Source organism: Mustela nivalis (assembly GCF_964662115.1).
Source record: "Mustela nivalis genome assembly, chromosome: 12".
Classification (NCBI taxonomy): domain Eukaryota; kingdom Metazoa; phylum Chordata; class Mammalia; order Carnivora; family Mustelidae; genus Mustela; species Mustela nivalis.
Genome location: NC_139031.1, coordinates 86,165,489 through 86,190,189, shown reverse-complemented (window position 1 = coordinate 86,190,189; position 24,701 = coordinate 86,165,489). Strand labels below are relative to the sequence as shown.

Genomic DNA, 24,701 nt, shown 5'->3' with positions numbered 1-24,701 from the left:
CACTATGATAAATATAAAAGTGGACGGTTGCCTGTCTGGCCTTGGTCTTTGCAACATCCCCCTGTTACAAAACCTCTGGTTATCAACCAGTCTTTGTCTGTTTCTTTTTTTTTTCGTCAACCCAAAGATAAACATTCATTCTTGTCAGTTTCTTATTCATCCTGCAACTGCTTTTGGTGAATCTTTCCTGCCCTCACCTCCTTTCACTAAAATGGTGTTAAAAATTCTTACTGTGTTTTTATTACAAAAACAAAATATAGCAGAGAAGCTGAATAACATACACAGAAGTAGGGCAAACTTGAATTAACATTTTGGTATATAATCTTAGAAATTATTTTTTATAACTAACATATATAATAATATGTACAATACTATATATATAAAAATACATATCTCATGGGATCATACTAAACTATGTATCATGTAACTGAAGTGATAGAAGGCTGTAAGGAGGTTATTTTTTTTTTAAAGATATTATTTATTTATTTGACAGATCACAAGTAGGCAGAGAGGCAGGCAGGGTGGTGGGGGGGAAGCAGGCTCCCTGCTAAGCATAGAGCCCAATGCGGGGCTCGGTCCCAGGACCCTGGGTCATCACCTGAGCCAAAGGCAGAGGCTCAACCCTCTGAGCCACCCAGGCGCTCCTAGGTTTTTTTTAAATTTTATTTTTATTTAATTTCTTTCTAAAAAAGGAAATCTAGAGGTAGGAAGTTACTGGCATTCAAAGTTCAGTGGCTCAAAGATTTCAAGGCAAGTTCTTCGTGTGTCTTTTGACCTTTTTTCCCCTAATCTTGAAGTATTTGCTGTAGCTCCATCCATTTTAGCCACAGTCTAGACTGGAGGGAGGAAAAAGGGGAAAGGAAACTTTGTTGGCTTTTTATTCCTGCTTTAACAAATTACCACAGACTTAGACCCTTAAAACAATACAACTTTATAATCTTATAGTTTTGGAAGTCAAAAGTCTGAAACCAGTTTCACTTCGCTAATACCAGGGCTGTGTTTCCTCTGGAGGCTGTCAGGAGAATCCACTGCTTGCTGCCTCCAGTTTCTTGGCGCTTCCTCATCCTTGGCTCACAGCCCTTTTCTCCATCTTCAGGCCAATGACGGAGCTCTTCACATCTTTATCTCTACTACAACCCCTGCTTCTTCAACGCATCTTCCCTGACTCCCCCCTCCTGCCTACCTCTTACAAGAACACTTGTGATGATGGAACTTCCTGGATCGTCCGGGGGGGATCTCCCCATCTCAAGAAGCTTCACTTAATCACATCTGAAAGATCCCTTTTTCTGTGTAAGGTAACAAGGTCATAGAGTCCAGGGCTTAGGATGTGGATATCTTGGCAGAGGGCGTTTTTCAGAAACCAATTAGAATAGGTAAAATTTCTGTCAAGAAAATGGAAATTTCCCAGAAATTGCTATCAGACTTGTGCTACTGTCTTGTTGCTCAAGGCTCTATCTTGTGGCCACGCTTCAGTGACAGCTTTGATTGACTCCAAGGGGAGCCCTGTCAGGACTGCCCTGGATTTGGCCACAATGACCTGACCGTTATATTCCCACTCGATCTGTCACTGCCCATGGGCTACCCCAGGAAGTGCATGAGTTTGAGCAAGGCAGTGCTCCCCAACTCTGACACATCCGGAAATAACTGACAGCTGGAGGTAGCCTGCAGACGTCATTGCCAGGTCTGGGGCAATAAATCTGTCCCTGAAGGGGAACTGGACAGGGTATCATGGTGTCTGCCACCGTCATGGTTTACAAGCTAAGGTAGGTGTCTAGGTTTAGCTGTGGGAAGCTGTGCACAGGTGGCATGATGTAAATAAAACAGTGAAGAATGTGAGGTTTTAAATTTTTTTTATGATGTTATTTATTTATTTGGCAGAGATCACAAGTAGGCAGAGAGGCAGTCGGCGGGTGGGGGTGGGGGAGCAGGTTCCTGCTGAGCAGAGAGCCTGACTCGTGGCTGGATCTCAGGACCCTAGGATCATGACCTGAGTTGAAGGCAGAGGCTTAACCCACTGAGCCACCCAGGTGCTCCCGAATGTGAGGTTGTAAAACAGTAAGTGAGATGACAAGCATGGGACCCAGGAACACTCAACTCCTATTTTATCCTTGCCACTCATTCTCACTTTCAAGCTCATGAAGGAGTGAAAACATCAAAGAACGAACATAAATCTCATGTTAAGATATCAGTGTGTTATCACAGCTCATGAGCAGTCTTCTACCAGAAGAGCTTTCTTGAAAATTGGGTTGGATTATGGGGTTTATAGTGAAGGTTAGGTGGGGTCTCTCCTCAGAAACCTAAATCTTACCACCTGGGCTCCAAGTGACAAACACTGGAACAAACAAATAAAAGAAAGCAAGATTCTGGATGCACCCCAAAGTCCAGCCTTGGGGGTCACCATACAAATGAAAGCAGCACATAGAGGGTATCCAGGGAGACACAACCATATGCATGACCATGGACTTTGACCTTGACCCCATCAGTGTCACAGAATTAGGCTCAATCAGATAGTGAATATTCCCTTCTCTTAGAGGATTTGGGGAGAGGAAAAGCCAGATCAGTATTTACAGTCTTGCCTCCTTTTGTGGTTCATTTATACATAAAAATTTTATACATATGTAGAGTAAAAATCTGAAAGAACATCTACCAAACATTTAAAAATGGATAAATCTCTGGCCGGGGGTCATAGCTGGAATAAAGATCAAAACAGACAGGGCCACTAAAAGATCGTTGGAATCAACCAGAAACAGGTAACTCGGTTCTCCACACAGAATCATTCACAGGGAGCATTCATCTTCCATCCCACCAGAGGATTATCTCATGATGGCCATTGTCCATCCCATCAGATGGAACAGCATCCTTGGAGATGAAGCAAATGTCAGAAACACTTGGCATTTTCCCCAAGCCTTCCTTGTCAAAAAAATGGTGGCTAGATATTTCAGAGTGTCGGGACGCAGGAGGCCTCATCTTGGCTCCCCGGTGCACTTGTATGTCCTGGTGGTGCTTGGGTGATATTTCCTTGAACTCCGGGCTCTCCCAGTTTCAGTCCCCAGTGGTGCTGCGATTGGACTCACACGATGGGGGGCCGTGTTGTGCTTGGCACAGAAACGCCCACCTCCATCACCAAACCCTGTATCTCATTCATTTGTTCGGCATTGCCCACTAACGCCTTCACTCCTGGCCTCCAGGCCCTACAGTGGTGAGTTGTTGTACAGCACAGGCCTGAGGACCCCCAAATCCCTTTGGTTTCTTGGGCCATGCCAACTCCCCTTTTAATAAAAAATTTAAAAATTAAAAAAAAAAATTTTAGGAGATTTTTTTTTAGGAAATTCCAACTCAACCCACCATAATGGTTGAGATGGAATTTCCTTAAAAAAAAAAAAAAAAACCTGTTTTATTGTAAAAATAAAAACTTTGGGAGACTAGAAGACTAGATATCCGCACAAACTTTAATCCTTTTTCGGGCAATACCCTTGATTGAAATAAGCCAACAGAGTAGGGAGCCAGGCTATGGGGGCCCCAGTGATGGTGAGCTACCAGGATTTCCCAGTTCTGATTTGTCTCTGTACCCACTCAACCATGCTCCTTTTCTGATGGTCTGCCCCACATGCACCTCCGCTTACCCTCACCAGCTAATAAAAGAAGGGTATGACTTTAAGACTAGGGTAAACCCTGGTGCCAATCTTTGTGAAGATGGGCACTTGACATGGACAATCAGGGCCTGGTGACTGTCCAAGGTGCTCTCAGGATTAAGTTCTTTGTTAGCCTTTATAAAAGCACACTGGCCTTTAATCTTTGATTCTTCAGAAGTGTCCGATGATTTACTGAGATACTGCTTGTGTTTTGTTCTGACTGACGTAGAAGAAGAAAAGAATATCACATGTCTTTCCTTTTCTTCCCTGCTCACTCTCTCCCCAATACCCCCAAACCAAAGGGCAGCCCAGGCTCCCAGTGCTGAAGAACAGAACCTTTCCTTGCCCTTAGGACAACATTAAGAGGCTTTTGTTTTCAAAGAATTGTCTCTAGGGAGAAAGGCATGTCTCTTCTTGAGTTCTGAGGTGGGAGTAAACAAACCTAGACAGCCTTGAGAGTTTGGAGGAAACCAGAAAGGGTCTTGTGTGGGCATGTGGGGTGGTCCTTGGCTAGCATTAGTGACCTGCATCTTGAACTCCTCCTGGTGCCCCAGGAAATGGCACAGTGGCCCTCCCCAAACATTTTGATCTGTATCACCCCAGAAACATTCACATTGAACCTAGAGGAGGAGAGAAGCCACCATAATGGTTGAGATGGAATTTCCTAAAAGCCTAGTGAGAAGGGCCTCAGAGCAAATGAAATTGAATTAGGGAACAGAAGAAACATTTGAAACTTTACATCCTGGGTTGTGCATCAAAACTTTCTGACATTTCTTAGAGTTCCCTGATGTGTGTTATTATCAAGTTAGGTCAACCTCTTTGTGTTAGTGATCTTAGGGAACTGAAAAAATGGAATTTTTTACTCAGCTTTATCCTTTTCCATCTTTTATTTTTCCCTTCAAAATTTTTTTCTTTGGAATGTAATAGACAGAGGGGTTTGGGAGAAAAGTCAATTTTTTAAAAGAAAAAAACACAGCCATTCATTTGCTATCTGCTTCCACTTCCTGAGCTCTCTCTAGGACCTTTGAATGACAGGACAAGACAGTAAGTCCTGGCAACAGGAATTCAGTTGGAGAAAATATAACATGGATATTTCCCTCTGCCCGCTATTACTACCACACTTAGTCCTGTTGAAGAAAAGATAAGGACAAAGAAACCAAAGAGTGGAAAAGTGTTCAATGCTAAGCAGAGAGCCTGATTTAGCTATCTGCACTCTGAAGAATGACATTCCCAGGAGAAGTGAGCAGGTCTTTCAAACCATGTCCTTAGGAAAATCTTCAAGTGCCAGTGATGAGCAGGCGATCCCTGGCTTGTCAATCAAGCTGTGTTACTGTTAGAGGGGACTGCTGCTACCTGGATGGCGTACCCATGGCACTGTAGAGTCCAGTTGTCATTTGCTCCTCAATCATGCCAGGTAGCCACATCAGGGCTTAGGACTATCTCTCCATAACATTGTTCCTAGCACAACTACCACCTTGTGCTTGATGGACTCTGTCTTTCATCAGGACATGTTCACATGCGTTACCTTATTTGGGGTGAGGAAGGCAGAGAACCCATGCTCTCAGTTTACAGATGAGGAAGCAGAAGCTTATTGAAAGTCCAGTAACTTATGTAAGACTGTTCATGACTAAGAGAAGAAAGAAGAGGGAAATGACTGAGCAGGACTGAATACCAGGCATGATGGCTGAATCATGTCTCTCCATTGAGAATTTCAAAAGGCACACAAGGGGAAGAGTGTCCATACCAGAGATTTCGATATTGAATTATCTAGTCATTGTTATCTACGTTAGGAGCAGTAGAAATACTTTCTTTGGTATAATTAACTTTTTTACATGGTAAAAAAAAAAAACTGATAAGCTTAAAAAACTGTTTTATTATAAAAATAAAAACGTAGGAAATGTAGTTATCTGCACAGACTTTAATCCTTTAGTAGAAAACTTAGAAAACATGGAGGACAAATGAAGAAAAAGAATAAGGTACCCACAACACAAAGGTTAACAGTAAGCTTTCCAGGGTTTTATCTACATACACGTGTGTGAGTGTGTGTGTGTGTTCACAATTGGGATCACACTACGTAGGCATTTTATGCGAGATCTTTTTAATTTAACCTGATGTCCTAGCATGGCACCAGTTTTTATCTGTAGGGCAGCCATAATGAAGTACCACAGACTGGGCGGCTGAAACAGAAATCTATTTTCTCAAAGTCGTCAAGGCTAGAGTCCAAGGCCAGGTTTTCTGTAAGGTTGATTCTTTCTGAAAACTGGAGGGAGAATCCATTCCATGCCTCTCTCCTACCTTTTAGTCATTTGCCAGCAATATTTTGTGTTTCTTAGCTTATGGAAACATAGCTCCAATATTCCCATAGTGATCTCCCTCTGTGCAAATTTTCCCTTTTTTATATGGACACCAGTCATGTTGGATTTGGCTTCCACTCAGCTCCATCATAACCACATATTAACCGATTGCATTTGCAACAACCCTATTTCCAAACAATCTCACATTCTGTGGTACTCGGGATTTGGACTTCCCCCCTATAAATTTGGGGGAACACAGTTGAACCCATACACACCATGTAGCATTAAGGAATCCTTGCAACTTTCATTTTCATTGGAAAGAAAATACTTCATTGTACAAATACAGTAGCATTTATTCAACCAATCCTCTATTGTTTAATATTTGACTTGTTGCTTTTATTGTCCTGTTTACTTAATGCTGCTTGTGAAACTTCTGATGATCCGTAATGAGATCGCTCCCATTTCAACATGAATGGGTCCATTGTGGCATTCCAGCTAAAACTTAATGACCCAAACTCCTGAGAAATACAAGTCATAAAACCTACCCTCAGTCTCGTTCCTTTAGCATACGTATAGAAGCCACTCTCTGTCTAAATCAGTGGTCGCCAAAGTGGAGTGCAATAAAACAATATTTATGGATATGGAAAAAACATTGGGATTACTGTTTCAATTTTCTAGTAGACTAAGTCAATGTCTGGTTTTGTCTTAAAATGTTCACGATGTAAAACTAGGGTACTACATACATATAACTTATAGATAAGTAAATATTCATAGATTGTGGACAATTTTCCAAAAATCTTTTCCCAATAAGGAACATACATTGGAAATCACTAGTCTTGACTGTTTATCCAAGGATTTTTCGTGACAATTCATTAATTTTTTAGCTGTGAGTCACAAGCCAGAACTTAGTAAACTGCATACTTGCCAGATCGTTACCTCTGCTTCTAGCTTGAGGTCTCCTTTCTGACTGTGACCCCAGGCCTTTGGTTCTTCTCCACATGGCCTTGCCTTGGCTTCTAACTTGGGTTCAGGAGTAAATCACAAGTAAATAAATAAACAAGTGACCAATAATCCTGGAGAACAGACAGGGAGGTTTAGTGGTGTGCATTGTTAAGTGTCCACTGCCCTCCTACCCATTCCATCTCCCATAAGCATCTTCAGAATGAAGAAGGAGAAAAGGACCCACTTCACACCATCTCAAAGTCTGCCCTAAGCAGTTTGTTGCTTCCCATTTTCTTCTCCCATATATTTGCCATTTAGTCACCTGGGCCCACCAAGCTGACAGTAGGGAGCAAATATTTTTCTTGGTTTGTCTTTCTGCTTGCACAGTTAGGAAGTGTGTGCTACCCACATTCCATGACAAGGTGTGAAATGGTGTGTCTGACTCTACCAGGGACAGTGTTCAAAATATGAGTCTTTAAAACAAACAAAACAAAAACAAAGAGCCTGCAAAGATGTGAAAGAGAATGGGTAGAAACCCACCTTCTTGACTGCTGGAAACCAAACTTGCTTATGTCATCTTAAGCTAGCAGGAAAGTAAATTTTAAACCCCAAGTTGCAAAACAAGATGGAATTAGTTTGACTTTAATGCAGATATTCAGGAGTTATTTCTGGCCAGCCCTTTGCTCACTGTCTCTTAAGTCATGTTGGAATTACTTGTGGTTACTGCTCCATATGGTTTGGGGTCAAGTCTATGGAAAGCTATCAATATTTTGGGTTTTATCGCTTTTGTTTCTACTTATTTATGGAGGCAAAAAAACCTGTGACCTTTTCGTAGAATATAGTGAAGTCATTCTCCCACTTGGAAGCAGGCCTCATTCTACAAGTCTGTTTAGAAGTTGTTTAGGGGGGCGCCTGGGTGGCTCAGAGGGTTAAGCCTCTGCCTTCGGCTCAGGTCATGATCTCAGGGTCTTGGGATCGAGCCCCACATTGGGCTCTCTGCTCAGCAGGGAGCCTGCTTCCCCCTCTCTCTCTGCCTCTCTGCCTACTTGTGGTCTCTGTCTGTCAAATAAATAAAATCTTAAAAAAAAAAAAAAGTTGTTTAGGGATATGAATACATTTTCTCCTTGACTTCTAGTCTGAACCAAAAGGGCATTTGTGCTGACATTTTAGTGTATAGAAGAATCGTGTAGTGGTACTTGTTAAAAAAGAATTATTCAACCCAACCCAGAGATGTATGGGCTCAGAAGGTCTGCAGGGGGCCTGTGGATCTACATTTGCAAATGAAACCCCCATGTGATATGATGCATTGAGAAGCTTGCTATAGAGGCAGTTTAACCCACAATGGATTGAATTACCAGAGATTTTAGATGAAAAATAGTAAAATGAAAGTTCCAAGCTGAGAGAAGATATTTAGAATAGATTCACAAAACATATCTAGAACGGTGTACAATGAAAAGCAGATTTATTTAGAGTAGGATAAATAGGCGCTGATTCATTTATCCTCCCAACAAATACCATTTGAGGTCCTACTTTGAGACAGGAACTAATTTAGATGGGAGGATCACAGTGATTTGACCCAGTTCCTTATAGTCATTGGAGGAGGCAGGTGTTAATCAGTGTATCACACTAAATGAATAAATAATCACAAATTGAGGTAAGAGCTCTGAAGAGAAAGTATACCATTCCCAAAAAGTGTATCGACTAAGGTTGGAGGTGGGCAGTGGGGGAAAACTTTCCTGAGGAGGATACTTGGGCTGAGATCTAAATGAAGTTGTCTCAGTGATGTGTGATTGGTGGCTGGAACCGAGGGCATTCTGAGGGGGCTGTGTACACAAAGATGTAAAGAGGAGGAGGACCTCTCTGGCTGAGAAATGGGAAGAAGGCCAGTGGGGCTGGAGCCCAGAAGTTGAAGTGGAGGATGGCAGAAGAGACTGGTAAGGGAGTCAAGATCCTTGAAGATCCTTGTGTAATGATGCTGATCTTTGCTTTGAAATTATTAAGTGGAGTGACTCTGTGTGTGTGTGTGTGTGTGTGTGTGTGTGTGTGTGTGTGTGTGTGAAATCACGGGTAGCAATGTGAGCAGATGGCAGGATGGCCAGAGTGGATATGAAGTTTGAGCGTTGTTGCAGTGCTGTGAATGAGGTTTACTGGCCTTTTGGACTTGGGTAGAAAAGTGGAAAAGGTGAGGAGAAAACAGATTCCAGAGTTGCTTTGGAGGTTGTTGTCGGATTAGGTGTGGGGAGAGGGCATCACAGAAGATGTGTAGGGCTTCTGTCTTGTGCATTGGGTAATGGTTATGCCTGTAATTAAAATAAAAGTAGTGGAGAAGACCAGGTACCGGGGAGAAGATCATGAGCTTGTTCTTAGACATGTTGAGTTTGAGATATCAAAGCAGAGATATTTAGGCAGGCCGATGGAGAAACACATCCTGAATTCACTGGAGTAATTTGAACTGAAGGTACAAATTAAGGTCATCAGTGTCCAGATTATTACTGAAGCTTTAAGCATAATTAATATTGTGGGATGAGAATTTAGATGAAAAGAGAAGAGGTTCTGAGACAAATCACTGGGAAACGTCAATGTTTATGGCAAGTAGAGGAAGATGAGCTTGATAAATCTGCAAACGAGTGGCCAGAGGGGGTTAAGAAGCCAAAATAGAACAAAAAACCCAGGAGACTGTGGTGTCGTGAAAGATGTGGGAAGAAGGAAGAGTTTCAAGAAAGTAGTAGCAGTCATCACTGCTGAATGCTGCTGTGGGGTCCAGGAAGATAAGGAATGACAAAAAGATCCCCCGATACATGAAAGTAGATGTGCTTGGTGGATCCCACGGGAGCCATTTTAGCGGCATTGGTGGGAATCAAAGCCATACTGGTCTGTCTTGGGAAGTGAGTAGAGGTGAGGAAATGGAATAGTTTCAAGGACTCTGACCGGGCTCTCAAAAGGTTAGTAGCATCAGTTTTTGTTTGCTTGTTTGTTGCCTTATTTCACTTGAAAGTGTGCTGTTTTCCTTTGATGTTTCAGTAGTGGTATTTCTATTTTGATCAGCGCACCATTAGACTTGCAAAGAGAATAATTAAAGTTAAAAAACTGAAGAAGAATATAAAAACAACTTCCATGAGAGATTGGACAAGAGTTCCAAGAAAAAGAGAAAGATTGAAAGCGGTTCACAAAGATATGTCTACAGAAAGAAATAAAAATAAAAATAATAGAACTATGTATGAGAGAAAACTGTAGGACTCTCCTATTATGTGTGAGGCACTTAAGCACTTGGTAAAGTACTTTAAATATAATAACTCATTCAGTAATCATAGCCTTCGGAGTTATTCTGTAGATCAGAGGAACTGGGACACAGAGAGTTTGAGTGAATTGCCCAAGGTCATCTGGGTAATTGGTAGTTGAGCTAGACCATATACTCTTGTGTCTTGAATCTCCAATCTTCATAACTAAATGAATGTGAGTTTGGCAAGTCATAAGTGAGTTCAGAGTGGTACAAAATACAGAAAAAGCAGGGGACCTGACATGGGCTGAATCCCAGTAAAGTGAAGTGAAGTGAATTGTCACTGGGAAAGATGTGAGCAAATGTCCTAGACTGTGGACTACCAGTCCCTCCTCCTACAGACAGCCTAGGCTTTGCTAGTGATTTTCTTAGAAACGTGCTCCCCACCAACTACCCCATCTTTATTTAGGCTTTTAAGGGCAGGGGTTGAAATAGTCACATCTCATAGTGTACTCAGTCTTCTGTGTTTGATAGCCCTATGCTACTGCTTGAACTTCGCATAGTCTAACTCAGCTTTGGGGAGTTAACCCCAGTGATGGGATGATAGGAAAAAATTCCTCTTGATAACATGTCCCCAAAGTATTTTTTTCCCCTGGCACAATGGCTAGCATTCAATACTAGTAACTATTATATTTATTATTGTAACCTCCTAACTGAGAAGAGGGGGCACACATAGTTTTGAGGGTGTTCTTTTCGATGGGCAACTTGGCCATATCTGAGGGTGTTTTTTTTTGTTGTTGTTTGGGTGGTTTTTTTTGTTTGTGGTTTTGGTTTTGTTTTTTTGTTTTGTTTTGTTTTTGGTTTTTTTTTTGGTTTTTTTTTTTTTGGCTTCTTTGGCACTACACTTTAAGAAGGCCTTAGAGCATGTTTAGGGGAAGGTAGATGAATTCATAGTTTTATCATATGAAAAATGATGGAGGGAATTAAGGATGAAAAAAGAAGAAAAGGAACATTAATGGCAGAAACTTCAAGAAGGTACACTTTGTCTCAATACGAATAAGTAATTTCTAACAGCGCCTTTGAGAGCTGTAACATACTGCCTTAAGGAATAATGGGTTTTTCAACCTTGGATGTGGTCAACGTGGCTAAATATATACTGGATAAATGATAGCTATGTTGTAGACAAATGATTGATTCATAAGCGATAGGGAGTAAGTATACGGAAGACGCCTGTTAAAATAGGCACTCAAATATATCTATGGAATAGATGAATAAGTTAATGGAGCTGGAAGCTATGTCCCAGAGAGTCTATGATCCCATATAATTCTTCACATCTTGGGAAATGATAGTAGAGTTTCAGTAACAAGGGATGGTTTTTGGATCCAGATGGGGCACTGCCTAAAGGGACAGGCACCACCAGCAGGGACACTGGACTTGGCTTTCGTTGGCATGGTGGCCAGGGAAGGATGAGGTATAATGATGAGGACAGTGGTTACAGCCAGTTGGTCAGCTTCTGTTTTATCTTGAATCACTCCAAGCTCTTGGTGCATAATTACTATAAAAATGTCAGGAAAATACATCCTCAACCTCCAATACATTCCCCACCCCTGTCCATTGAAGGACAGGTGGCTGGGAAGCTCAGGCAAACTGCCAGCAGGGATAAAAAAAAAATGTACATTCTGGTAAGCAAATGAACATTCATATTAAAACTGAAGTGATTAACCCTGATAATTACCTTGAAAGGATTTTTTCTAAAATTTTTAATGAAGAAACAAGAATACGAAATACATAGTTGACATCAGCCGTCCCACCCATGACTCTCAGCTAAATGTCTTTCAGCTTTTCTCTTAGCTCCCTTCTGTTCTAAACGATTCTAGGGCTCTACAGGAATTTATAAATTCTGATGTTGCTGATTAAAAGTCGCTTTCAAAAGCCTTGTTGATAAAAATAAGAGTGGCTACTGAGTAAACAGTTGTCCTGAATTGTCAAAATATGTCAGCACAACTTGCTATAATAATAGGTTTTGAACTGGTGGGTCAACTCTCAACGCATTAAACAGGTTCTTTTTTCTTCCCGTGGATTTTCTTTGACATTAAATTGTCATGGTGACAGGATAGCAGCATTGCCAAATGTAGTTTTCATGGCAGGGAAAAAAAATACGAGCCACACGCAGTAAAGCAAACCATGGAAACAGTTCAACTCCACCCATCCAGAGCTGACGTTCAGATAGGACAAGTCTACTTGCAGGGCTATATATTCTTGTGGAGTTGTGGATTTGGCTATAATAAAATGTGTCTCTCTTTTTTCCTTCAAGAGCAAAAGAAAGGAGATAAAGAATTAAGCAAAAAAAAAAAAAACACAAAACCTCATTGTGGTTTATAATTTTGGAAAGGAAATAAGAACAGCTCTCAAAAGCAGTGCAAAAATGAAATTAAGTAGAAATTATGATAAAGATCTCCTTTGCTGCTTGTAGAATTTGCCCTGGGACCTCAGGTAACCTTTACAAATTTGAGTCTGTCTCATTGTTCCATTCTGACCCCACTGTTCAGGAGCAGGAGTTTTCTGGAAGGAGTTGCTTTCCTACTTCTTCATCTCCCCTGCCACCTGCTACTAGGGTTATTCCTGGCTCCCTACATTTGCTTTTTCAGAAAGGAAAAATGAGGCAAGAAGGTTAGAACTGGCAAAACTTGTAAGATAACATAGCCTGACTTCTTCATTTTATCCACGAGAAAAGAATGATGCTTCGAGAAGTTTGGTGGTTATCCCTGCCCACACAGGAAGCTAGTGGCATTACCGTGGGTAAACAGCTAACACTTGTTGCAACAAGGTCCTATTTTTAAGTATTTTAAAAAACGTTAGGTAATTTAATCCTCCCAACAATCTTATGAAGTAGATACTAGGATCTTGATTCTTTTACAAATAAGAATTTGTGTTTCTTGCTTCTGGTAAAAGCCAGGAAGTAGCCAAGCAAAGACTCAAATGGGCAACTATGATGGAAAAAGTCTTGATTTTGTTGTTGTTTTTAAGATTTTTTATTTATTCATTTGACAGAGAGAGTCACAGCTAGAGAGGAAACACAAGCAGAGGGAGTAGCAGAGGGAGAAGCAGGCTTCCTGCTGAACAGGGAGCCCAATGTGGGACTCTATCCCAGGACTCTGGGATCATGACCCAAGCTGAAGGCAGGCGCTTAACGACTGAGCCACTTAGATGCCTAATCACAAGGTTTTTTGAAGAAGATAAATTTATGCCGCAATTCTTGCATTGGCACTTAACAGCTTTAAGATGTCAGGAAGTTTACTATAGCTCTCAAGCCCGAGTTCCCTCGTCTGTATAAGAGGGTCATGTGGGATGATTTTAAAGATAGAATGAAATTATATATGTCTTAGCAAAGCGCCTGGCACTTAAGAAAGGCTAGGTTAACAGTAGCTATCATTTTTATTATCATCATTTTATTTATTTATTTTTTTCTATTTCATTCATTCACCCTTGTTCATACATATAGTCCTGGTTTATTTTTTTCCAGCTTTATTAAGATATAATTGATATACAACATTGTATAAGTTTAGGGTATAAAATGTGATGATTTGATACACATATATATTTCAAAATAATTGCCATAATAAGGCTAGTTAATACAAAAATCACCTTACATAACTACCATTTTATTGTTCCTATTATGCTACTTTGTAGCAACTTTCAAGTATATAATGGGGTGCTGTTAAGTATAGTCACCATGCTGAAAATTGAATTCCCAAAACTTATTCATCTCATAACTGGGAGTTTGTACTCTTTGATCAACATCACCCATTTCCACCACCCCTTAGCTCCTGACAACCCTCATTCTACTTTCTATTTCTTTTTAAATTCAGATTTTTTTTTAGGTTCAACACATAACTGAAATCATCTTCCACTTAGCAGAATTCCCTTAAGGTCCATCCATTTTATTTTTTTTTTTTTTAAGATTTTATTTATTTATTTATTTTTAGAGACAAGCAGGTGGAGAAGCAGAGGGTGAGAGAGAATCCCAAGCAGTTTCCATGCTGAGTACCAAACTCAATGCTGGGCTCAATCCCACAACTATGAGATGATGACCTGCCCTGAAATTAAGAATGAGATGCCTAACCAACTGAGCTACCCAGGTGCCCCTCATCATTTTATTATTTTTATATCTCAGTCCTCTGACATCTATCTAGAGATTTCCACTAACTCATTTATCTTATTGCCCAATATCATCCAAACACATATACAAATACAATGCTTATGAAGTCTTGAACCCTACTTTTCAGCCTTAGAGTTGCATTAGAGTAAAAGTATATAGCCTCTTCAATAAAAGTAATTAAAACAAATTTTAGTTGTACTTTTTTGTTCTTTGGTTTTTGAGCATCATTAAGGGTATATGTAGTTTCCAGCTTTCTTACACTCATTTTATTCTTCTTATTCTCTACTCTTATCTGAAAGCAGTTCCTCTTAGTGACTATCTCCCCAATGTCCCTTCCTCCACATTCCCTATCTATAAACACACAATTATATTATTAGGCAAGGCCACCTTAGATAAAAATGTAAATATATGATCATCAAATTTCAGAGTCTATACTTTTCTTAAAAATGATGTCATCTGGTCATACTTGGGGGAAGATGTGAGTTGAGATATGTGGATGGGGAATCATGATTTTAGGTTCTACCCAAACAACCAATGTCATCCCAGCTCAGCAGTGTGATTTATTCCACATGCAGAGTTTTTACTTTTTCTGAATGGCCAGTAATTATGTCTCTGCCAGTCCCATCAACAACTGTCTACATTTAGAAATGTTAGCCCAGTTATTAATCTACAGGAAATAATAGTAAGAGTGTTGATTCATATGGATGTGGAGTTCTATATTATAAAAAATTCCCAGGTAAGGTGGATTAAAAGCAGCACATTTTTCTAGTATCAATTGTCCTAAAACTCAAGTGACACCCTATTCCTATAGATTTTGAATCTCATTAATTTTGTAACTGTGCCCAAAGTTATTCTAAAATATATAATGTAGGCTCTGTTATAGGAGCTCTTTGCTAATGTTTTGGAAGATACTGGTTTAGAGCTTGGAAGTGGAGATAGAAGATGTGTTGTGGGGGGGGGCATTAGGGGGAAGAGGAATGATGCTGAAAAACACCTGGAAAGTGACTTCAGATTTTTAAATTTCATGAGGTCAGGGTTACTTTATCATGCAGAATTGTTCCACATTTCCTCTCAACTCTATAACTGGATGATGTTGATGATTAATTCTTGTATGCTTTTTCTTGCATCGAAAAGAGTAGGTTAGTGGAACCAAGCCCTCTTTATCCCTGATTGCAATAGAGAAGACCACCATAATATGGAATCAATAGTACATAATGGTTTATCTTCTAAGATATAAGAACTCAAATTTATTTATTCATTCCTCTATCCATCTATTCAACAACTATTTGTGGAGGACACAATATGATCCACCAAGAACTGACCGGGTTCTAAAGGACTGACTGCCACAAACCAAGCAAGATAATGCTTATTCATTTTAAAAGAGGACTAGTCATTTCTAGTAATCAGAATGCTTGGGCATGCCTGCCCTGAGACAACCCAAATTTGTCAGAAGATTGCTTGGACAATGTGGAATCAGAACAATGATGTCATCTGCCTTTGTTTGTTTTAACAGACTATGGAATAGTCTGAAATACATACCTCTACCATAGCAGCAATGATTACATTCAATTAATATCCACTCTATGAAACTTATCAAGTAAGTGTTATAAGCCCAACACTGTATGAGGTGCTGAAAAAAGAAATAGACTAACACTTATTGAGCACTTACTGTATACCACTCAATTTTACAGATCCAGAAAATTATGTATAGAGGAGTTATGTGAGCCACCCAAGATGACACAATGTTCCTTATCTGTTCCTTCCACAATTTGGTGATATCAGATAGCCTTCCTCTCTTTGGTGCCTCTCCTTACCTACGGGCATCAATCCTGATATCAGTGAATAGCCATTTAGTGACCTAACACTTAACATCATAGGGCTTTTATGCTGTCATTTCTCCAAGATTAAAGACTTGAAACTGGGGTCTGCGTGGCTTAGTGGGTTAAAGCCTCCACCTTTGGCTCCGTTGATGATCCCAGGGTTGTGGGATTGAGCCCCACATCAGGCTCTCTGCTCAGCGGGGAGCCTGCTTCCTCCTCCTCCTCTCTCTCTCTGCCTGCCTCTCTGCCTATTTGTATCTCTGTCTGTCAAATAAATAAATAAAATCTTTAAAGACTTGGAACTAAAGACAAAGAGAGCTGGGTTTAGTATAAAAGAAGGCTGATATTATAGATTGAGCACCAGTAGGTCTTAATGTTTATGTTTTGTTTCAGTGAATTTGCAGTGAACTAGCAAGCCATTCCTCTGTCTTCCTCTTTCCCCCACCTCTCTCCTTTTCTCTCCTCTCTTTCTCAGAAGATAGTATTTGCAAGATAGTTGGGAAAGATTACACTTAGATATATGGCCTGGGAAAGGAAGGTTTTCCTCCATGTTGGGCCTTAACGTAAAGAGAAGATCATGATCTCCATAGCAAGTTTCTCTTTAAAATGCTAGATGACTGACCATGTTCTGCAGACAGAGCTAGAGAGTTTTGAGAAGTGAGCCAGGTGGCAGCAGGTCTAGGGAGGGGAGCATCACAGGCTAAGTAGATGTGAGACTGGACTTTCTTAAGGAGCAGGAAGCACTGGCCCATGGGTGAGACATACAGATCCTATTGACCTGGGCAAATAAAAGCACAAGATTGACTGACATGGAAGACTTAAGCAGGTGAGAACATAGAAAATCAAATATAAGGTAGAAAAAGTATAAATACTACCAGATTAAAACAATTAGTGCATGCTACTCTTAAAGATTCTTTTTTTAAGATTTTTTTTTAATTTATTTGACAGAGATCACAAGTAGGCAGAGAGGTAGACAGAGTTGGGGGGGGGAGCAGACTCCCCACTGAGCAGAGAGCCTGATGCGGGACTTGATCCCAGGACCCTGAGATCATGACCTCAGCTGAAGGCAGAGGCTTTAACCCACTGAGCCACCCAGGTGCCCCAGGGCATGCCACTCTTGATCTTGGGGTTGTGAATTTGAGCCCCACATTGAGGGTAGAGATTACTTGGGTATTATGGAGGGCATGTATTGAATGGAGCACTGGGTGTGGAACATAAAGAATGAACTTTGGAACACTGAAAAAAATTAAATTGAAAAAAGAAAATATGAAATAAAAACATTATGAAATATCAAAAAAATCACTTTTAACATTTATATGTGAGGATGCTTTACAGTTAAGAATAATGTAAAATCATATTCGTTGTCTTGTTAATGGAGACACAAAATATTGGTAAGAAGAAAGCTGAAAAATAGTATAGTGTGTACGACTGACTGCAAGATATATGAAAAATGTGTGTATGGAGCAGGCTGGTTGTAACATGTTATTGGTAATTTTCATAAGGTGGTGATATTGTGGATGACTTTTAATTTCTTCACACATATTTGAATCTTCTGTAATGTATTTATTTATATTTTTAGAAATGTTTTTATTTTTTCAAAAGATTTATTTATTTATTTATTTATTTGTCGGAGATAGAATGAGAGAGGGAACACAAATGGGGGAGTGAGAGAGGAAGAAGCAGACTTCCCACTGAGCAGGGAGCCTGATGTGGGGTAGATCCCAGGACCCCAGGTTCATGACCTGAGCTGAAGGCAGACACTTAATGACTGAGCCACTCAGGCACCCCTATTTATTTATTTATTTATTTATTTATTTATTTAAAGCTTTTTTTTAATTTTAGAGAGAGAGGGGGCAAACAGAGAGAGGGGTAGAGGGAGAGGGAAAGAGAGAGAAGCAGACTCCAGACTGAGCATGGAGCCCCGCATGAGGATTGATCTCATAATCCTGAAATCCTGACCTGAGCGAAAATCAAGAGTTAAATGCTTAACTAAGTCACTCAGATGCCCCTTTATATTAAACAGTGGGACCCCAAAAATAAGAATTTTGTCAGTGATTCTGTACTAAAAGCAGGAAGCAGTTTATAGCTGTTGAAATTTGGCCACTAAAGATGTGGGTTATTTTGGTCTCATGACAGATGTTTATAGAACAGGATGTCCCAGCCTCCTGTAAGTCAGACCAGCTGACTTTGTACTTTGCACACTCTAGTCTGCTGTGAGCATGAAGAAAATCAAAGCTGAAAAGGAATTTAATTTATCATGACGGTGAAGAATTGCGGTGTACCTGGAAGATGGATGTTGTGAGAGATTCTAGTCTCTAGACAGTGGGGAAGCCAGACAAAATGCTGAGAAGTTGTTGACAGCCCACACTGGTCTCTTGCCTACTCTACCTCTTCCCTAGCTCTGGCAGACCAGAGGATTTAAATTCCTTTTCAACTTCTCCCACGCCTTGCACTACTCCTGATCCCTTGTCCCATCAGCCAAAGTATAGCATTTTGACTGGGATTCTCTGAGAGTCACTAACATGAAAAAACACCGATTTTAATTACTCTTTTCCAATGGTCACCATTGACCCTTGCCCATCCCTCTGTTGTCACAGAGCCTCCCCTCAGTTCTGACCACTTTAAATTCTGTCTACACACTTTTGCTAGGGCTCAGTCACTTCTGTCAGGTTCTCCTTGGAGTGCGCGTTCCATCAGTTTCCTCACTGTACCAGTTCAAACCATGCAACCATTCCTGCCTCTCCCTTTATCCTTTGCTTCCTTGCCCCAACCCTGCTTCACACCTCCCACACCCCATCCTCCACTCTTGTGCCAAAGTTTTCTTTTAAAAACAATTCTTCATGCCACCCTTCTCCCCAGTATCTAATACTTTATGGTCATCTGTGAGATAATCCAAATTCCTATGCATGACCTCAAGTTATAGTCCTAATTTCTTTACCCATGCCACCCCTTCCTCAGAGACTAGCTCCTGGAACCTCTAGGTTCAGCCCTAGTAGACGTGTCTGGTCCAGAAGAAATGTATCCTCTTTCCCTATGCCTTTGCTAATGCTGTTCCCTTTGTCTGGACTAACCCCCTGTCTTTCTTAGCCTAAAAAAAGCTTCTGATCTTTAAAGCCTCAGCTCAGTTGTTACTTCCTCCTGGAAACCATAAATATACTACCAAATTTATAGTTGCTCAAGTATGTATATTTGCTCTGAGAGCACATTGTTCCTAGGTATGGTGTGGCTTTTACCATTATTGTATAAGAATTCAGGGGTCCTTATGTGTAAAATGGAGGTAATGGCAGTATTTTCCTCAGAGGGCTGTTGGAAGGGCCAAGGGAGTGAATATAATTATCATAGTCCCTGTTCCGCAGATTCATGTAAGCTAAAGAAATAGCTGCACAGTTAGCAGAAGGCAAGCAAAGAGGCCCTGAGGCAGTAGGTCCTTGAGAAGTTACCAGCAATCAAAAGCCATAATTAGGCAAAATCCAAATGATAAATGCAGTAAATTGTGAGATAATTTACTGCTGGTAGCAGGAATAGTAAACAGATGTGGAGGAACCCAGGACCCTAAGAGCAACTGCTCTGTTACCTCTGCTCTGATAGATCCTGAACCCTGTCCTTTTCCCAACCCATTTTCCTGGTCCCATTGAGGACCAGCTACATAATTTGCATGACCCAGTGAAAAGTGAAAATGTGAGATTCCTTCTTCAAAAATTATGAAGGATTTCAAGACAGCAGCCTTATTATATTAAGCCAAATGAGTGTCTGTTAGTAGTTTGATGAGAATATTCCTCCTTTAAATCTTGTTCCCCGGGATGCCTGCTGGGGGGGAGGGGGTGTGGCTCGGTCAGCTAAGCATCTGCCTTCAGCTCAGATCCTGATCTTAGGGTCCTGGATGGAGCCTCACATCAGGCTCCCTGCTCAGCGGGGAGCCTGCTTCTGCCTCTACCTACTGCTCCCCCTGTTTGTGCTCTCTCTGTCAAATAAATAAAATCTTTAAAAAAAAATCTCTTTCCCCTTCATTTGTAACTAATCTGGCTTTAAAGTGGGGACAACATGTGGTTTCTTTGTAACTCTCATGGTATTTTATTTGTAACCTTGAGGCACTTAGCACTTTCTATCTTGCTATGATGGATACTGACAGCCCTATCTCCCCTCCTGGCAGGGGAGTTGGGTTTTTTGGTTTTTGTTTTTATTTTTTGGAGGTTTTTTTGAGGGTGAGTTATTTTAAAAGTCTGTCTATATCTGATTTATCTTTGTCGCCTCCAGCCTGCTTATATCCAGCACACTTGATTGTATTAGCTAGTAAAGGAATTTAACTAGTAAACTCTCCTGTTTCAGAGCAGGTTACCAAGAATAATTAGTTACATAATCAAGGATAAAACTGAGTTATCTTGGGATAATTCCTTCACAAAATATGCCCCTGCTGTTAGAATTATCACAGTCAGGAGTGTCCCTCCAATAAGGGAGAAATAGCAGTCCTTGTGATCGCAGAATCCTCACTCATAGACATGAATTTCAATAATCATAAAAAGAAATTTTTTGAACCCTTGAGTTGGGAATAGGTTTTATCACATTTCTTAAACACTTCACTTTGTGCCAGGAACCATACTGAATATTTCATGTACGTCAGCTTCCTTAACTTGATTCTCACTATGAACACAGGAAAGGAGGCGCCATTGTGCCCATTGGGCAATAGAAATAACCATCGCTTAGAGCGCATTGGCCAGAGTGATAAAAACAGCACATGGCACAGCCACGAGCATTTGCCCACACATCTAGTGTCTACTGTTTATTGTTTCATCAAATTTTGCTGAACCTCTGAGAGTGGCCCTAGACAAAATAGTATCTACTCTCCTCTTTCACTCATCTGAGACCTTTGTCCTAGCCTTTCAGGGACTGACACCTCCCCCACAGGTAGCCATTGCCAATATGCATTCCCATCACTCCTGTTATTCAAAGGAAAAAACAAAATAAAACAAAACAAACTCTGTGCTAAACTCAGTAGAGATTCTTAGTATTTGCCTTAAAAAGAAAACGTCCAGAATACACATTTAATCAGAAGCACAGTGCTCTGAAACCTTTCCTATGCAGTGACCCTAAAGGCAAAGGAAGGTGGTCAGTCACTACAAACATAAATTTTCCTCAAGTCTTACATATTATTTATAAAATCTATGATAATCTTGTGTTCTCCATATCACATTTACTTTGGTATTAAATTTACTTTTATTCAACTTGATTAGAGCATATATCTTATTAAATTATTTAACTCTACATCCCTACCCATCCCAAATCTTTCAGTAAAGATGGAGCTCTTAGAACACCAGCCATTTTTCCTGTGGTTCTTATATCCACTGGCTTACCACTGAATCCTATATTCTTGTTAATTGAAAAGCAATTAATACACTGTGAAAGGCAGAATTCGGGACTAGAGAGGAAGTGAGTGATGGTGGGAAAAGAAGTTTCCCTGTGGGTCTCAATTCACACTCTGATGGCCCACTTCCCTGGAGATGCCTCCCCAGGTGTCAGTATAGTGCACCGAGAAGCGAGAGAAGGTAGATACCAGTCCTGCTGTCTGGGCTGTTGGGTACACACCTGGCATTTGGGTTGGGATTGAGTTGTCTTGCTTAAAAAAACACTGACAGCTGGAAGATGTCTAAAGGGAGACTCAAAACAAAAGCAAACAGTATTAGCCAACACTACTGAAGCACTAAAAATAAGCTAGACATTTGGTAATTTAAAAATACATATATATATATATATATTTACATATAAATATAATTTTATATAGCTATAACCTTATTGAATATGTACAGCATTCTTTTTGAGGTATTATCTAAATTTTACAGATGAGAAAATTGCAGCTCAAAGAGACTGAATAGCTTGCCCAAGGTCCCATACTAATGGCTGGTAGATGATGTGAAAACATTGTTAGTTGCCTTCTCCATTATCATTCCCTCTTTTCTTGCTAATAGAGCCTGATTGGGTTCATCCTCCCCTAGGAGTCCATGTCTTTCTAAAAAGGCTGGGTCCCTCTCCAGGGCCATTGGGAGTAGAGAGAATGATGAGCCTTAATCAGTTTAAACCAGTCATGAGCATCTCATCATTTTACCAAATGATTGGTATAGGCACTGGCAAAGAGATGTGTCAGAGGACTAAGTTTGAAGAAGTTTCCCCTCGCTCTTTTTATTTTTTTTTAGATCTTTTATTTATTTATTTAGAGAGAGTGAGTGAGGGGAGGAGCAGAATGAAAGGGAGAGAGAATCTCAGCGGACTCCGCACTAAACCTGGGAGCCCCCCACAGGGCTGGATCCCACGATCCTAAGACCGTGACCCGACCCAAAACCAAGAGTCTGCCACTTAACCAACTGAACGGCCCAGGCACCCCTCCTCTTGCTCTTCAAGCGGCAAAAAGGAATGTTTCTTTTTATGCTTCTGGATGTTGTCATCTTTATGTGGCACCGAGACCCATGGTGGTCATTGTAAAGGATCCAGATGATGTTAATTGCTCTTAGAGGCTTTATCATTTAATCTCTGTCAGCAGATGGAGTGATAGCTGATTCCTCTAATCCAGTCAGGGATTAGGCAGAGTTAAGACTGGCTGTGGTTTCTCAAAGGTTCTGTCTGCCTCTAATATTCTTCTGTACCTAAAGCATAGTTTTTAAGATCTTCTAACCGAGAGGCTTGTATGTTCACTGGGGTACTTTCCCCTGGTGGTCTTGAACTTGAATCTTCATGTACATTGCAGGGGCACTGCCAAAAACTCCCCTCAGCTTTTCAGCAGATTTCTTCTTGGGTTTTAGCCCAATAATGCCCTTGAAAGCTCCAGAATTTGACAAATGTCTTATTAGAAAATAGCGGATGAATTACACTTAGTTCTCTGCCCTACTGTTACTGCCTGGCCATCAGCCCTTCAAATCTTTGGTTTTGTCTTTCCATGAGACCACTAAAGGTCTCTGGTTTCTCCATCCTCCAGCAGTGACCCTGTGCTTAGGCCAAGTCCAGGTGTATTGCCTCTTGCCCTGAGCCCAGATTTGGCAAACATCTTCCAGAACAGAAGAGGCTGCAGAAGTCAGCACATCTCTCCGCAGTTCTCCTTGCTCTAGAATCCTGTGCTCTCTAATTCTGGTTGTATCAGCAACTCTTTGATGCCTTTACACATTAGAGAATTTTTGAAGTTAACCTCGTTTGGTTTATCTCACAGGGACCACTGGCAGCTGCAAGCTTGGCCATGCCTTACGTGTTTTTAAAAAGTAGATGATATAAAAATGACAATCTTATAAATTTTTATAATTATAGATGTTTTCAGTTGCATAGAAAGAATAGTTGAAAGAGTAGTAAATCATATATCTATCACTCACATTTGAAAAAACATTGCCATTTTGCTCTGTTTGCTCTGTCATCTATCAAACCATTACTGAACCATTTTCAAGTAATTTGCAATCTCATGACAGTTCCATTACAAACAATTCAGCAAATATCTTCCAAAAATAAGAATATTTCCTTATAAAATGATATCATATTGCACCCAAAAAGATGAAGTTTTCTTAGGTCATTTGCCAACTAGTCTATAATACACACTTCTGTTGTCTCCTAAATGCCCTCTATAGCGGTTACATCCAACTATTGATAAAATCATGCATTGGTCATTACGTTTCTTTTAAATAAGACTCTTTTATTCATGACATTGACAATGTGAAGATGCTAGACCAGTAGAGTCAGGGTAAATACTTTTGGTAAGGACACACATAGTTGATCCACATAGTTCATACTGTACCATTTCAAGACCACATGACCTCTCGCAGCTTCACTATTAGGGATGCTAATTTGATCACTTGGTTAAGATGGTGACAGATTTTTTTCCATTGTACAAATATGTTTTCTTTTTGTTACTGCCAGGTCTTCTGGCTCTGTGCAGATGTCCTATTCCGCCACCCCCCCCCCCAAACTTTTACTTACTGGATTTATTTCATTTTAGTGTATAGAATTGCAACCAATTTTTGTATATTGTCTTTATATCTTGCTGAATTCATTGATTAGTTATAAAAGATTTTTTTCTTTTAAACAATTCATTGAATTATAATGGATTTAGTATTTATTGATAATTCTTGCCTGAACACATCTCAGTAAAGTTTGCTGTAGGTGTAATTTTCTACTTTCGTCATTCCCCCTTCATTCATTTTCAGGAACGCCTTTCTTTCTGTTTCAAAACATTAAAAACCTTCCCTTTGTCAACTGAGTATGCACTGTACATCCTTGCAATGATGGAGGATAAATTCTAGTTACCCTTAAATTACCAATTTTCTGAGTAAGGAGATGTTCTATTACCTTTAATGCTAAAAAATAGATTAATTTCTTTTTTTAAAAAATTTTACTTACTTATTTTTAAATTTCTGATATTTTTTATTTCTTCAAACTTATTTATCAGGAGTGACTGAAATAAAAAATATATATATAATTGAGTCCAATTATCATGGAAATAGCTTTAAGAGAAAATAGGTCAGATAAGTTTTATCACTTCTCATTTTCGGCCAGTAAATAGTTGCTGTTGATAAACAGACAACCAACAGCCTATCAGTAATGTTCAAGACACGTTATATGATACAACATGCCTATTCATGAGGGGCAAAGAATAGGAAATAACTTATGGGA

The 24,701-nt window shown here is 40.1% G+C and overlaps 1 long non-coding RNA gene across 1 annotated transcript; it reads right to left on the bottom strand.

Annotated features, from left to right (window-relative positions):
- Positions 1-607: 607 nt before the first annotated feature.
- Positions 608-1,163, bottom strand: LOC309845074. Its single transcript, XR_014301017.1, has 2 exons — positions 990-1,163; positions 608-836 (listed from the first exon to the last, which is right to left on the bottom strand). It is a non-coding gene; the product is annotated as an uncharacterized lncRNA (long non-coding RNA).
- Between the last annotated feature and the right edge of the window lie 23,538 nt (positions 1,164-24,701).